Below are 13,286 nucleotides of genomic sequence, written 5' to 3'. Positions count from 1 at the left end.
TTTTTTTTTTTTTCTCTTTCTGAAGCAACCAGCCAATTTAAAAGCACAGTTCAGAGGCAAGGGATTCTTGTTACGCTCATGAATCTCAAAGATTTCCTAAAGGAAGAACAAAGAGAGAGACAGAAAGACACAGAGAGCTGGAAAACCAGGAGCAGGCAGCAGACTTGGAAAGAAATGTCCTTCTTCTCCCCAGTTAAGGAATGCAAACAGGAAGTCGCTAGCAGAATGTTTGGAGTGTGTGCAGCTGCAGTTGGGTCTGAAGACACTGAAAGCTGTGCCGAAAGTATTCAGCTTGCCTCTTACAATGGAGGGGAAACACTTGCTTTGACACTGCATTTGATAACCATTTTGTAGCAGGAGTGCAGACCCTTTCATTTGCAGGGAAAGGGAAGACAGCTGTGGCTGTCTTCAGCTAAACTTGCTATTCTATACGTGAGAGAGTGTGCTTGTTAAAGGAGGACAAAAGGGTGCTTACTGAACTTCTGCAGGTGGCTTTTGGTTATTAACCAGAGGAGCTTAGCTAGTCCAGAATGTGTTGGGCTGCCTATTTCACCACTAAAGGAATCTCAGTTGCTTCTTGGGGAAAACTGTGCCTTTTTTTTTGGAGGCTGCACTGTGTATTGCCTGAAACGTTAAGCTACTTCCTTGGAAACAGAAGTTTCATATCTGCTAGATCATTCTTCCAAAGCACATGTTTTCCATGTGTGAGTTCTGATTTGGGGAGTTCTGGGGAGAAAATTATCTGTAACAATATCTTCCAATTCATATGTAGATCAACCTCTTCAAGGTTCCAGGGTAAAAACACTCAAATTATGTAAATTGAGATAATTTCTTATAAATTAACTTTCAAACAGGTTGTAGCTGTGTCTTAATTCAAACAGCTTTAAAATTATCTCACCTAGTTTTCCTCCATTGTTCTTGATCAGCAATTGACCTTGAGCTGACTCTATTCTCAAAATAGATCAAATAAATGTATCATTCTTTTTGATTATAATATGGGTTCTGTTTTAAAAAAAAACTCTTGCTGAAATGACTCTTGCAGGTTCTTCAGTTGCTAACATTTTATTAATACACTTTGAAGCTGCCTGAGATTGTGCGTATGACAGAAAATCCATATTTCTAACTAACCGATTGTTTTAACATGTATTTCTGAGAGCTGCATGGTGCTCTCTACTGGCACTGGGATATTGGTTGCATGTATTAATTTGTCATTTTATGGAGCAGATAATCTGGATTATTTCTTCATGCACTGTCTTCTTCTGGGTCAGCCCCTTAAGTTTATACCTGCAACATCATTAGGTAATTTGCTAAAGGCAAGACTTTGGTTACAAGAAGTTTTTATAAAAGAACCCTCGGGAGCAGTATTAACTTTACTAGCACTAATTGCACTATGTGTTTCTTTGTGTCTAACACGTCTGCATTTTAATAAATGAGAAATTATTGTTCCTGGTTAGATAAGTAGGTAGAGTAGCTAAAAATAGAGAAAGCTAAGCTGCGGGCGGAGGGAGCTCTAGTTTCAGTGACTACAGAGGAGAAACATGTCATAACAGCACTGCAAAAGGCATACCCAAGCTATTTCTCAGCTTTGACACCTAATCCTTCATGTCTTCCTCCCAGCTCATCCTCCTCAGTGCCCCACATTGCAGAGGTCCCATCAGGAAGCCAAAGTCTAGATGTTCCTCTGGTACTGATGCTGTCTCATGTACCAAGGTATCACCTGAAGAACTACCTGAACAGGGTGGTTCTTGCTGCTTGCTCACATGTGGGGACCTCATAGAGCTCATCGCCATTCCAGCCATGAAGGATGGCATACAGAGACGTCATGATTTACCTGAGCTCCGTCAGGAGGTCTCTTCTAGGAGCTGAACTTGAGTTGCCTTGGGACTAGGCTGTTGCCTTCACAAGATTGTCTTTCTTCTCAAGTGGTTAGCTGGGGACAGTTGAAAACATAATGACACWGTGGAAAGACTCTGGAAGTACATCACCTGAGGGTTTAACCTAGCCCTTCTTTTTACAGAAAGCAAATATTATCTGATACTTGTTCAGTAGTGAGTAACATAGTGGCAGCCCTCGTTCAGTGACTGTGATGACATTTATGGAGAAAACCGACCACTGATTTAATGCTTGGTACTTCCATAGAACTTTCTTTCCTGGTGTGCCTACACATTTTAAAAGCAGGAATGAGTTAATACATGCTGTTCTTTCTATAAAATATTAGTAAACTCAGATTAAGGAAGGGATCTGAGRCAGGGTTAAGTTACTTGCCCAGGATAATGCTGGAAGCTGGGAATGGAAATTGGCTCTTGCCTGAGCCGTGAACATGATGATCAGGAAGGAGAACAAATCTGGGGATACACCTACAGCTAAAATTGTTAAATCTGGGAAGAAATCCTGGAACTCTGTGCCTGGAKAGAAGAATGAGAGTAGGAAAAGGAGGAGAGAAGGGAAGCTGCATGAGATTGCATTTAAATCAGCCTTTAGAAGAGGTTAGTAGGGAAGGCTGCTGGACACACAGAATGAGACAAGACTACAAACCACCTTGATAAGAGAAGAAAGCCCTGTGTCAGCACAGTTGCCCACAAGGCAAGAGCTGTCAAATCACTGTTTTCTGACACCTTCTGTCTCTTCAACACCTTTTGTACTGTTTTTCTCTTCTCATCAGGGTTTGGCTGACAGGGTGAAAAAAAAGGGTTTTCAGAGCAAATCACAGCCTGAGGAGCTTCCCCAGTTGCAGAGTGTTACCCAAGGGAACTCAAGACCTAGATCTCAACCCATTCCTCAGTAAACAGCAAGGGTCTCGTGAGACAGAGATTGCCATTGCCACATCTTATGCAAGAACACAGATGTTGATCATAGCTCCTATCTCTGCTTCAGTGCAAAGCTCACCAGCCAGCAGCTAGATGTTTGGAGAAGAGAAATTGTCTGGGACTCTCAGAAACCACAGCCATGAGCTATCACCACTGCAGTCATGGATTAAGGAAAAAGTGCATGCAGCTACTATAAGAAAAACATGCAAACTTTGCCAGCTTGCTCAATGGACTGGGAGAGGTGATTCAGGTAGATAGACACAAAGAGGGTGGTTTTAACACCTGGATTACTTTTTGAGAAACCTTGTAGAAATCTGATTTTAGAAAGGAAGAGTTCCATACTATGTAGGACCGATGAAAATCGCTCTCTTCTTTATCTTGCCCATGTGGATTCTCTTCTGATCAACCTGCTATTTTTCTTCTTTGGGGCACACATCTGGATCTGTMTTTTGCCTTGTGACCTTTTTTTTTTCTTGAAACGTGAGAGAATGTAATATCTGCAAAACCTTCACCCCTCCCCCTGACAATGTGATTGAAATCGATTGACTGATTCAAAAGCAATTAGGTGGGGCTGACAGACAGACAGCATGCTGTAAGAGACTAGGCAAAAAAGCTCCATGGCCCTTTGAGATATCCTAGGGCCAGTATCAATAAAATTATATTTCAGAACTGATGAAGGGCTTGCATGCCTGATACCTTGTCCTTTTTTTTTTTTTCTATCCGATCTACCAGGTGGTCTAATAAAAGATATTACCTCTTCCTACAAACCTTTCCTTTCTCAATAAAATGGAGCATACAAAATCTCTTGGCCATTGGGGAGAATTTAGGGTGTTGCATCCATATTTTCTGAAAAGGGGATTTTATATTCCTCACATTTCAGTTTGATACCTGGCTGCCCTGAACCATCAGTGATATGCCAAATCAGCCATGTCCTTTTTGTTATTCTCAGCTCTGTCAACAAGACCATATTCCCCACAAGGTGGTGGGGGACTTTGAACTTTCTCTGGGGGATTATTTGCTTTATTTCTACTCCTTATAAACAAACATAATCTAAAAGCCTGGCTTGCTGTTTTGGAAGGTTTCCAGAGTAAGGTGATGTGCATGCTATTTTACGGGATAAGCATGTTTCACTGGTCAACAGCAATTGCAAGAGCAGAATCTAAAATAGAAGGCCAGAATAATTCCTCCCTCTGCAGGAGTCACTGGGTGATATTCTCTGACCTGTGTTATGCAGGAAGTCAGACTAGATGATCAGAGCAGTCCCTTCTGGCCTCAAAATCTATGAATCTATGTTCCGATTACACATCTGAGAATGAGCAACCAAAGTTGAAAGTGGTGATTTATTGAATGCTTGCTACAGGCAGCTTCTTGTTTCTGAATGAGAAACTACTTTTAAAAGGGTCCCTGTAGCTCAGTGGGGTACAGACAGCTGTCAGCTCTCTGGGGAAAAAATACCAGTCTATTTTTGTAAAACACATTTTAAATTTTCAACTCTCTGTAAGTGATGTTTTAATAATAAGGATTGACCCTTTCAAGAGATGGCTGTGTGGTTGATTTATAGATAAATCCCCAGTAAGGCTGTTCTGGGATAGAGCCAATGTGGGTGAGATCCATCTTTTCTCTCCTGGTTTGTAGATCAACTCATATATGAAAGCATCTTTGTTTGGCTGAGTGAGTTTGGCTGTTGCATCCTGCTGTGGAATATTTGAACCTTAATGAAATAGATGATGTGTCAACAGATCTTATGAGACTTGTCTTCAGCCTGTTGTTTCATTTGCTTCCAAAGTTGTCACATGCAGAGCAGAAGATGCCTGCAGCTGCTGCGAATCACTCTAAAAACACCAAGTCCCAACATCTAGRAATATGAGAGACCCAGCAGTAGCTTCACACAAGTAGAAGGAGCAAGGTGTGTTTCAAGCACTCCATCAGACGTATGGTCCTTCAAAATCTTAGGTAAAGGTGAGTAGAAAAATACTTGTATTTTAGTAGTGGTACAAAACATTGGTCCAAAAAGCAAGAAAATAGGGAGTGATGGCTCCCTGAATGTGAAAAATTTTAGCTCCAGAACACTGTTAAGATTTGCTACAACATTTGTTGTTCATGTTAATTGACTTCAAAGTAGTGGAAGAGACATCAACCAGGATAAGGAATAACAAATACTATTGAAGCCAAAGACTGTTAGGAGCCTTTGTAAAGCTGGTAATRAAACAAGGACCTAGCATTTGTAATATATCTAAAACAGAGAATCTATGGTAGAATACTTTTTTTTTTTCAAAATATACAGCTGAATTAGACTACATCTGCTRTAAAATGCGTGATTGCACTAGGCAAACACCACTGACTAAAAAATTCTGTAAGAGGAATCCATATTCCAAGGCCTGAGTGTTTAATACACATCTTAAATCAATTGCAGCATTACAGTACTGATTAAAATGGTTAAATATATGCTACTAATGAAACTGTTACTTTGAATTAGAAGAACAATGCATTAAATTGTAAAACATTTAAATATTATGGCAGCTATATATACACATACAGTATATACTTACATTATTTACAGTACTCCCTTAATTGAGTGACTTAACTAAGTATAGATTGCACTCTAAACTATTCCTCAATTATTAGAGTGCATGTTTACATTGCCTAAATTGTGCAAAAGTAATTTAGAAGATGAATTTCTAGAAATATTCAAGAAATCTGCATACAGAGGATATAATTATCATTGATATTTGCATACCTTTGCTTTCCACTTTCACACACTATTACAAACAACACAGAACATGACTAAAGAAATGACTGGAGAGGCTGCTGTAAGTACCAACATGGATTCATCAATAAATGTTCAGGCTTCCAGGCGAAAAACAAACGGCATGGCTGTGGAGAAGAAATATTATGTTTTATTTAGATAGTTATTTGGAATGGGATCCGCACAGATAAATCCATACTCAGAATACAGCGGTCTGTTTTGACAAAGATAAATGTTGTTGAAAAGAACAAGTAAAACACAGACAAAACTAAAAATGCCAAAGGAAGCCAGTGTGTGGGGTGACAAACGCACTAGACAGAAGTGCTGTAGAGGAGGGGAGGAAGTGACCCCTACTGAGATAAGCTTTCACTCCAGCACTGATCAAGAGGGCTGTATCCAGAGGTATCAGTGTTAAGAACAGTAGAAGTAGACTCCAAGTGCAATAGTAAAGAGCTAAAGGGGGAGGTTTCTTCCTTGTTTGAAAACAAGGTATTATCTGGGTACACAGAGTGCACTGCGCACATGCACACTGTGCATCCTGCGGGAAAGCAACTACTTTGGTTTTCAATGGAATTTAGCCTATCCAGGGGCAGGTAGAAAGTGGAATTTTGTGCATTTCTGATGATGACAAAGGCATGAACTGAAAAAGCAAAATCATGAAGTGGAAGTGAAATGGCCCAGACGTGCAATGAAAAAAAATGGCAGGCAGAATACTCTCTGGAAGAAGCAGTTATGCCATGTTTTAGGTTTCCAAAAGAAGCAGTTGTTAGTGGCAGAATTCACCTTCTGCAAAGCAAGATCCTTTAAAGTGCTCTGTGAGAGAGTATCCTCATGTAGCAGGCACATCTGARTACCTTGGCTGACACATTTCCACCAGAGCTGCAAGGAAGTGCTGAGAATCCTGCAAGACCTTGCAGTGCAGCTGATATGTGCCCATGCACAGGGAAGGATCATACGTGTGTGTGTCTATTTAGATTTATGTGCAGTATCTAGCAAGACAAGCAATGGAAAAGAGGAGCCTTGTCAAGATTATCTGTCATGAGATAGGAGAAGCCCATGTATCACTCATCCTGAAGGCTGTGCACCAAGGAGCAAAGGAACCTCACGCTCCCCTGACAATGAAAATAATGAAGTCAGATTATCGAAGGAAACTGTGAGCTTGCCTTACCCGCAAACCTCAGCCCCTGGGAGTGAAGAAGAATTATCAGAAAGGTCATTCTGAGCAGTCAGAGTCAAGGACAGAGCTGAACAGCCACTGAAACCCATAAGGAGCAAACACCGAGCTCACAATAAGGGAGAAAGCAGTAAGAGTGCAAGAGAAATAAATAACTGGAAAAAAAATACCAAGGAAACATAGGAGACATTTCTCTCCATGTTGTGTAGACCTACAATAGCATGCTGATAGGATCCCTAGAGAGAGCACATCATCTATAACCATGCAGCACTGCACATGCTGATACTACTAATAAAAGAGAATGGTTCAGATCACAGAAATTAATTAGTTTAGAACTGCAACCACCAGGAAGGGAGCCTGCACACAGCAGCATCCTAAAGTGTGTTCATATTAACGATTCTCTGTCTGGTGTGCTGTTGACAGAATCCTGTCTGTCTCAACAAAACTCTGGAAGCAGCTTTAAACTTCAGGCCCCCATCAAACAGCAAGCGGTCTCCCGGCAGCGTGCCTGCGTGGAAGCTAGTAAATCCAGCAAATAAGGACTCGACAGCATCTCCTGCTGTCATGAGGAAAACTTGAGCTGCTGTACTGGAAATGTCCCTTCTCATCAGGGGGCCATCTCTGAGCACGCACTCAGTCTGCCTGGGATGGAGAGCTATGCTGGTGGGTCTGCAACTGCCRGGAATCCTGCCCTCTGAAGGGAAACTCTGCCAGGAAATGGGGCTTCCAGGAGCCCTTGGCATCATGCAGGATGGAGCCGTGCTCCTGACAGGCTTTCTGGCTGCTGAGGGAGTGCTTTTCACGTGCTGAGGGGCAGCGTGGAGGCGGGCACACATGTTCCTGCTCACCCCTTGCGCCAGAAGAGGCTCGACGCTCTGCAGACCTGCGCTCGTTTAGAGGCACCTCAGTAGTTCAGAGTTCCCATGTCCGTAACTTCATCAGACACAATTTATGGCAGTGCGATGTGATATACAGCAGGGCTATTTAGTCTCCCAGAACTTTAGAGAAGGGGGTCTGTGTTTTAGCATCTAGCCAGTTTTATCTCTGCCATCTGAATCTCATTTCCAGGATAACCAAAGGTCCTTCTAATTACTGCTCTGTTGAATGTATGTTGCTCCAAGTCCTTGTGATTTGGCTGAAGTCTGGGRAAATGGGAATTGATGTCATTAGTCATTTCTTCAGGGGAAACCCACTGACGCCAGGTGAAAAAATGATAATAAAGTTACATCCATCCAACTACCCATTTGCCTATTCCGCAAAAGCATATCATTTGAAAAATATGCCTGTAATTTTGTAGATTTTTGATCATGACAAGCACTATTCTAAGACCTAGATGACGTCTGACAGTGTTCTTATTTAGGTACCTGAGAGAACAACAGTCTTTTTCATAGCCACCTTTGGCTGGAGTCTGTGCCAGGACAACCATATTGCAGGTTGCAGTATAGGTGATCTGCTCCAAACTCTTCTATTAATTTGATAGGTGACTTTGGGCATGTGTCCCTTGTGTCCCTTGCCTCAGTTTCCACATCCAAAAGGTAGCATTTTCAAATTAATTATCCATGACAAAGAGACCAGAAAAAAAGCAGCATTGATTTTTTTTCTCTCCCCACTAGACACGAGGATCGTGATTTATCTATTACAAGGGCTTATGTATCTATACAGCACTCAGTGTCTTATAGACATTCATTAATGGTTCTTGAAAAGCCCACATGAGATTGGTAAGCAATATTGTTCTCGTTTTGCATGTGAATCACAGCAATATCAAAGACAAAAGGACACATTTTAAAAGCAATCTTTTATCAGAGTATCTACGTTTGTTTGCATCAACCCATTCTTTTAAAACCAGCAAGATGAAGAGTCCACAAACTCCATAGGCAATCTGCTCCAATGTTTAACTATTCTTATCATCAGAAACTTTCTTGATTCCTGATCTAAATCTTCTCTGCTGCGCTGTAAGCCTTTGGGTGTGGAGAATCATTTCTATATCTCTTCTCTGCAGCAGCTCTACTATATATAAAGATTACCTTCATGAGTCACCACAGTTTTCTTTTCTCAAAAAAAACCTACCCCATTTATTTTTTTCTGATTAATCACATTTTTTTAGATTTTTGATCATACTGCACCCAGAATTTCTCCAAGAGGCCCACATCTCCCTTCAAGAGAGGTGTCCAAAGCTGGACACTGCTCTTGATGAGGAGTTGAGACATTCCTATTCATACATCTGAGTATGATGTCAGCCTTTCTCAGAAGCGTGACACTGTTGACTCATCTTCAGCTTGTGACTGACAATGATGCCCAGATGCTTCTCTGCACAACGGCTGCTGAGCCAGTTTCTCTGTCATGTATCTATGTGGTTGGTTATAGCAAGCTTGGTCTTCTTTGATTTGTATTGTCTCATTTTTGGATCAGTTCTATAAACTCTCTGAATAATTTTCTTGATCATTAACACATTTACAACTTGTCCCAGCTCAGTGCTACCTACAGAGGTAACTGTGTTTCTGTCAGCCTGTTGGTCCTATAAGTCATTAATGCAAACCCTGAGTGGTATTTCTCTGGGCTAGTGAAATTCTTTGCAGAATCTCCTTAGAAACCTCTTTAGATTTGGACAGTGAACCCTTGGTAATTATTATCTAAGTGTAGTTTCTAATAACTATGCTTCCATAGTATTATAGTTTTGTATAAGTCATGTATTCTTAGCTTGTTTATGAGAATGTGTTCTGAAACAATGTCAAAAGTTTTATGAAAATCAGGATAGATGAAACCTAGTGTTCTATCCACACAAGGCCTGCATGTCTGACAGAGAAAAAAAAATGGATATCTATGACATGATTTGCTCTTCACAAACCCATGTTGGTTGCTGCTTATCTTCTATTTTTCTCTCTGAACCTACAAACAGTTTATCTGGGACATGTACTCAAAATACTGGCACAATATTTTATAGGAATGGAGGTTAACTGGCTAGCCTACAGCACTAGCTCCTTTTTTTTCTTCTTTTTTTTTTTTTTTTTTTAACAGCTACATGTGGTGTTTGCTTGTTCCCAGTTTTCTAGGACATAACCCCTTCTTCTGGCTTCTCAGAGAAAACCACTAACAGCTCTGAAATTGCTTCAGTCTGTTCTTTTAAGCACCATGGGATAAAGTTCATCAGGTGGAGCTGATTTGATAACACTAACTTATGGAAGTGTTCTCTAACACATTCTTTTCCTTTTGGGGCCTGATATTACCTCTTTGTTGCTGGCATTCATTGGATTAGCCACCTGGTTGCAGTTGACCTCTTTAGCAAAGAGTGAAGCTAAAAGACATCAAATACTTCTACCTTTTTGGCATCATCTGTCAGTGTCTTTCCTTGCCCGTTGAGCAGCAGGCCAAGGCTCCAATTTTTTCTCTTTTTGTGAGGTGCTTTAGCATTCTTGTTGTTCTGTTGTCCTGTTGATATTGCTGTTTCCTAGTTTTTGGTCCACTCTGCAGTTCTTTTTATTTGTCTTAGCATGTGTTCTTACTTACTTTTCACCTCCTGCATGCTTTTTTCTTATTCTTGAGGAAAATGTAGGCCTTTTGATAACAAAACCAAAAGRCTTTCTTTGTCTTTTCCTCCTCAAATTTCAGTTGCTCTTCTGCACTTTTTATTGTTTGTTTTCCTTCCTTCTCTAGGTTTGTTGCCCATGGGACATTACCCACCCTCTGAGCTTAGAGATATTTTCCATCTTGAATTCCTCTGCATCTTGTTCGGTGTTCTTCCTGTGTGTTCTCAGGGATACAGTTCTTCCAACTGAATTCTTCTCTGATGGTGAACAATGAAGTGGGTTTTTTTTTGTTTTGTTTTGTTTTTCTTTGTGTTTTTTTTTTTTTTTTTTCAGAGACCAGTTCATAACTGAAGAAAATATCACTTCAAATGATCAGAATTTTCCATCTTTTTTTTTCAAAGCAATGTATCAATGGAACAGTGCAGGCCAAATGCAGGAATTTTTAGATGCCCTCAGTGGTGCCAACTTGTCTTTAAATCTATGAAAAACTTAGACACTTATTTACTGGTTGTTTCATGGAAAACTTGTAGCAGAGCAATCACTAGAGCCCATATCCCTGAGGTCTATTGCAATGTCATCACCATGGCTTCATCTATCATTTGCTCTTCAAAATGTCATCTTTGACGCCTTGTGAATTTAGGCTTCCCCGGATTTGGAAGAGCTTCTTTAACTAAAGCCTGCCACCTCACCTTCTGATGAATCACCCAAAGAGCAAGCAGTTCACAGACAAAAAAGACAGTTTGATTGACAAATATATGGAGTTTCTCCTTTGTTTTTAACAGAACCTGTTGCAGCAAAATCCATCAAAGCTAATTCAGAAGTCACTTTAACATTTGCAGGTATGCATGACTTCTGGTGCAAAATGAGTTTCTAAATACTTTAAAAAAAAGTCCTGTACAAAGAACACAAATGATTGTTTGATAAAACTGTACTATATGTTTAATATATCTGTTCCTTTGTTTAAGTAGAAAAAAAGCCATGTGCTTCATTGTATGAMGTTGTATGGATCCCTGTCTTTGTTTTTCCTCTCTAATCTTTATCAAAATCAAAACAGATGGCACTAATCCTTCGAATAAATGATAATTTATTTCTTCGTGTTCAAAGTATGAGGGTTCCATGGTTGCTCTTATACTAATCAATTCAATGATTTTAATTAAAAATTTAATGGTTTAAACATAAGACATAATTAAATAGATGCCTGTTATAGCTACTACATTGGTATGCTTCCTTTCACTATTTGAGCACACACTGCTTCTCCTGAAGTCAGTTACTGCCCATACAAATTGATTTCTACACCTATCCTACATTCTGTGAATGTCTACTGAATTTGGGCCTATTTCCCCTTTCTGATCTCATGCTGATGTAATTCTACTGATTTTAATGACATTACACTGGTGTTAAATCGCTGTCTTTATTTGGATTGTTCACTGAGATCCATGTAGAATTGGTCATATAAAAGGTCATGCATTCTTCTTTTATGAAAATAGTGAGTGCTGTTGGGCAAAGAATGTTTTTCTTTTTTTATTTCCATATCTTGGTTGTAATACCTAGTTGGTAGGTGCTACCACAAAATAAATATTTTTATGTTTGAGAACAGCTCCTAGAAAAACTAAATTCCTTCTGCAAATTCTTGAAACTCTGTACATTGCAAGGGGTTATTTTGAGACAGAGGAGAGGATCTGAGATATTTGTAATACAGAGCACTTTCCAAAATGCTCATGACTGACCTCGATCTCTGGTCTTTGAAGTGAAGATGAAATATTGATGGACTTCAGTGAGACTTGGTAGGCTATGCTTTCCTTTTCTAAATTATCGTGCTTCATGGAGCATGTATTTATGCTCCTAGAGATGACAGAAGTCAGCTTACTCACTTGTCCTTCTCTTGATTAGACAAACTTGGACCGTTGTACTCAAGTCAGTGCAGATGAAGCCATTTCTGAGGATGCAGTGGTGGCTTGCACTAACTTTGCGGAGAAGGAAGTGCACAATGCTAAACATGTTTTGCATCATCAGAACAGTTTTTTGTATATGAACTTTGCTAGTGTGACTGCATCAGAGACAGAGTCCCAAAGGTTTTAGAACTTTCACTAGATCTTAACTTTCGAGGTATTAACACTACCTGATAAAATCCAAAAACCATAATTTTGAAAGTCCTGCTAAGAGTTATATCTCCCTTTCTTTGATTATCTTATTACAATGCCATTTTATTAGTTCTTTCAAGTCCAGGAATAGGAGGAGCAGACAGCTGTGCTTTTTAACTCCTCATTACAGAAGCATATCTTGAAACAGAAACCTTTTTTACTACACTGGTGGTGTTGCTGCTGTTGACACATGAACAATTTTAAAACAAAATTTCAGTTTCTGCTGCACTTTCTCTCTTCCCTGCCCCTGTGCTGGGCTAAACTCTTGCTGTAATTAATTCATTCCATGTAAATAATCCCCAAATTGATCAAAACAGTGCTTCCTAAGAAACAAAGCATCTCCACCTTCTTCATCACCTTCATACCAAGGACTGGAAAGCAGGTAAAGAGGTCATTATGTTACAATAGACTGTGACAGCACAATACTTTTGTTTCCTCCTTTTTCTCATCCTATCCTTGCTGTAAATTGCCAAAATAATTGCTAGAGGACAAGCTGATCAGATCAGGAGACTTGTGTTCTCTGCTATATATAGGTTTCCTTAGGGGTTATATCTACAAGCCACTGTCACTGGAACTTAGAGACTCTGTAAAAATGCACTAGGGACAAGTGAATTGTTTGTGGACAAGTGACTGGAATGAGAACAAATGGTTTCAATTCAGCTAAAGCATAACTCACTGACTTAACTTTCCTGTTGCTGCAGATGGCCATAGTTAATACAGACATAGACTGCTGATGTCTGCAATTCATTTGGCCCTCCCTCTCCATGCTTACAGATTTTATTTTTTAATAAGATCTGGTCATTTCATGTGTATATGTAAACTATTAAAAAATGGGAAGAGGGTAGTCTCTTTTGGATGGCATCAAAGCCACATTAGATGAACAAAAGCTGGTCA

Source organism: Nothoprocta perdicaria, unplaced genomic scaffold (assembly GCF_003342845.1).
Source record: "Nothoprocta perdicaria isolate Ctin4 unplaced genomic scaffold, notPer1 scaffold_63, whole genome shotgun sequence".
Classification (NCBI taxonomy): Eukaryota; Metazoa; Chordata; class Aves; order Tinamiformes; family Tinamidae; genus Nothoprocta; species Nothoprocta perdicaria.
This window is presented reverse-complemented; position numbering follows the sequence as displayed.